Source organism: Raphanus sativus, chromosome 9 (assembly GCF_000801105.2).
Source record: "Raphanus sativus cultivar WK10039 chromosome 9, ASM80110v3, whole genome shotgun sequence".
NCBI lineage: Eukaryota > Viridiplantae > Streptophyta > Magnoliopsida > Brassicales > Brassicaceae > Raphanus > Raphanus sativus.
In genome coordinates this window covers 8,015,667-8,019,895 of record NC_079519.1, presented here as the reverse complement: position 1 = coordinate 8,019,895, position 4,229 = coordinate 8,015,667, and the positions used below count along the sequence as shown (strand labels likewise).

Below are 4,229 nucleotides of genomic sequence, written 5' to 3'. Positions count from 1 at the left end.
ATGATTAATCCAATAAGGTTGGATTTGATAGAACTTATTTGATAGAACTTTCATAAATACTAGATACAATAAGGAGGGATTTGATCAAAACCCAAAATTCTCACAAATCTATACTAATAAAAGTAGCATTTTGAGCCTCCAGGGACTGTCCACGTCAGCGGAAAAAAATTCTCCAAATGATGCAAAATGTCACTATTATTACTTAAAAAAAAAGAATATAATATACGAAATATTACTTTAAAATATCCATAATGTATTATTACCATTTTATATTTAAAATTTGAATAAATAAATTCGAAAATTAGAATAAAAATATATACAATATAAGAAATGGTAGTATTACATTTTTACATTTAGTTTGCATTTTTATTATTTCCAAAAAAACTAAATGTAATATTTTCTAAAAGATGCCACCTGACATTATTGAAAAAATAATAATAAGTAAATATGAAATATAAAGAAAATGAATAATAATTAAATATAAAATATAAGAAATATAAATATTACATAAACATCTATCGTAATATTAAAATTTGATATAAAAGAAATAAAATTAGAATAAGTACATATACAAGACAATCTATCTATACTAATAAAAGTAGTCTTTTGAGACTCCAGGGGCTGTCCACATCAGCCTTAAAAAATTCTTCAAAAGATGACACATATCACTACTATTACATAAAAAATTAATATAAGAAATATTACATTACAATATCTATAATGTATATTTAAAAGTTGAATAAATAAATTCGAAAATTAGAATAAAAATATATACAATATAAGAAATGGTAGTATTATATTTTTTACATTTAGTTTACATTTTTATTATTTCCAAAAAACAAATGTAATATTTTCCAAAAGATGCCACGTGACATTATTGAAAAAAATAATAAGTAATTATGAAATATAAAGAAAATGAATAATAATTAAATATAAAATATGAATTATAAATATTAAATAAACATCTATCGTAATATTAAAATTTGATATAAAAGAAATAAAATTAGAATAAGTACATATACAAGATAAAAATAAAAAATAAGTAAATTTTCAATATAAGAAATAGAAAAAATACAACAAACATATATCTAAAAATATTTATTAAAATAAATTATAATTAAATATGAAATATAAGAAATAGACATATTACATTAACCATCTATCATAATATTAAAATTTGATATAAAAGCAAAACAAGAATAAGTAAATATACAATATAAGAAAAAGTAAAAATAAGTAAATATACAATATAAAAAATGTAAAACTACATTACACACCTATATTAAAAAATTTACGGTTTTACAATTTTATAAGTAAATATACAACATAAGAAAAATAAAAAATAAGTAAAATATACAATTAATAAATAGAAATATTACATTAAACATCTATCGTAAATAGAATATTACGATTTGATATAAAATGCCAAACAATTAGAATAAGTAATACACAATATAAAAAAAATAAATAATAATTAAATAAACAATATAAAAATGGAAAAACTACATTAACATCTATCTGAAACTGTATAGTTGTACACTTTTATTATTTCCAAATATTTTTATAATTAAATTAACATTATAAAAAACAAGCATACAATAAGAAATTGAAATACTATATTAAACATATATCATAATATTATCATTTGATATAAAAGCAAAAAAATTAGAATAAGTAAAGATACAATATAAGAAAAAAATAAACAATAAGTAAATATACAATTAAAATTTTACATTAAACTTCTATCAAGAGAAATATAAATATTACATAAAATATAGTAAAAAGCCTCTTCTATACAAAAAATATGTTAAGATAAGTTCACATTTGTGTTACAAAAAAAAGTATTACAAAAAATGATAAGTTCACATGCAAATAATGAAGAATCAACTTACATGAAATATTTCTCATATGACTTCATCACTCATAGTTTCTTCATTTCTAGGCATAAGTGTTTTGCACATTCTCCAGAAAAATGTAAATATACAAAAGAATATACTCATCATTCAATTTTGCAGTTATAGCGTTTGCAAAAGAAATATAGTGTAGAGACTGCATTTTGAAAATAAAAATATATTGTTTCCAAACCAGTAAGATGGAGAGAATGGCGAGTGAAAATTATGAATTTTTTACCATGCACATGACTGTTTTCAGTCTTCTCATTTCTGTTCATCACAGAAACTATGTGTTTTCTTGTACCATGTGCAGTAAGATATTTTTTAAATCTAACTTATATTTAAAAATAAATTTTATTAAATATTATAGATTTTACTATTTTTTTATTATAGATATTTTTTAAATCTAATTTATATTTAAAAGTAAATATAATCTATACTATTAAAAGTACAGTTTTGAAGCACCAGGGAGCGTCCACCTCATCGTTTAATAATAACTCTTTTGTATGACACGTGGCATGTTTATTAATTAGTAAACTTAAACAATAAATTTCCAAAAAACTTCAGCAATTAAACAATAATATTTCCATAATTTCTTTACACGATTCCATAATTAAAATGTAATATAAATTAAAAAGGCAAATCTGCATTTAAAAAAAACTAAAAAGCCAGTTTACAGATTAAAAATGCAAATACCACATTAAAATGTAAAATAAATTAAAAAGGCAAATATGCATTTAAAAAAAACTACTTTAAAAAATAAAAGGAAAATTTTTAGTTTTGAAAACAAGTAAGTATACAGATAAACAAATGTAAATACTACATTAAACATCTATGTTAAAATGTAAAAAAGATTAAAAAAGGCAAATATACATTTTTAAAAAAACTACTTTAAACAATAAAAGGAAAATATATTCTTTTACATCTAGCAGTTCCCTATAAATAATAAAACCCATTGACTCAGCAACATCAACCACACAGCCATCCAAAAAGACTCGAGAGAACTCCAGCAAAGAGAAAAAAATCCCTTAACTCCAAGTGTTCACCGACATTGTCGACAGGATATTTTTCGGTGTGTATTTGTAACTCTCTAAACATTATAAATCTTCGGCTCTAATAATTTATTTAGATAAAATTGATTCTCAGCACTTTTTACACTTTCATTCCCTGACATATATTATTGGCTTTTTGCGAGTCATCAAATATACAGAACATATGCGTCACCGCACAACTAACGAGCTACCAAGCTTCCATTTGATTACTCATATTCCTTTATCGTCTATGGTATATATACCGGTTCGAGGTCAAAGTTCGCGATGACAGTGGCAATGAAGCAACCTTTGTGATTTTTGACAAAGAAGCACTGAAATTGGTGGTAAGACGGCGCCTGACGTCATGAATGAGATGAGTGAGGTAAGAACAATCAAAAAGTTAAACAGAGCTTATCATTCAGTCTAACTAACCAAATGTTTATACCATGTAGTCTGGTGAAAACGGTTCAAATGAAGATTCTGGCACTGCAACACCTCAATGTGTCCTAGACATTGTGTGGCGCACGTGCATGTTCCAAGTGAAGGTCAATGACTTCAATTTCAAATCAGCTCGCACGACAGCTACAGTATCCCGCATTGTTGATGCTGATATTCAGAATGGTCAAACCTTGCAAACCAATGATGAGAAGAAGGATGGCAAGCGCCAACGTCTCAACTAGGCTCCCCAGCATTGAAGTTTTTAATTTTAGCTTTCAAAGTTTTTCTTATCACTAATGCTTTGTTTTTTAATCAGAACTAAGATTCTAGCTAAGTTGTTTTGTTTTTCGTCAGAACCAAGATCTCAATTATGTATTAGGTTTTATTAATTATATTATGATATGCTACCTATTTTATGCTATTCTACCTATTGTTTTAGCTTTCCAAGTTTTTTTATCATTAATGCTTTGTTTTTTATGATAATAAGATTCTAGCCAAGTCTGTTTTTGTTTTTTGATCACGTCAGAATGTATTAGATTTTTAAGTTATGTTATGCTTTGCTAGCTATTTTTAAGTTTCTCAAACAAATATAGATTTCAAATCTAAATAACTTGGCTATTCTGTTTCGCAACCTTTCTATATAATCAGTGTTGTAATAATTTGGTAAGTACATATTTGGCGTTTTGTGGTGCTCATCTGATGGGTCACATGATTAGTTGAATGTGTTAAAGAGTAGCTACATTAAGATTGCTTACAATGGCAAATAAAATTAAAAGAAAAGCAAGTGGCAGTAAGAAAATAAGCATAAATTGAAGTTTTCTATTAGGATTCTCACAGTATGTGTTCGTATTTCCAAATGCAATGTGAA

The 4,229-nt window shown here is 24.7% G+C and overlaps 1 pseudogene; it reads left to right on the top strand.

Moving 5' to 3' along the window:
• Positions 1-3,183: 3,183 nt before the first annotated feature.
• On the top strand, positions 3,184-3,781 carry LOC130500015 (uncharacterized; annotated as a pseudogene).
• Positions 3,782-4,229: the final 448 nt, after the last annotated feature.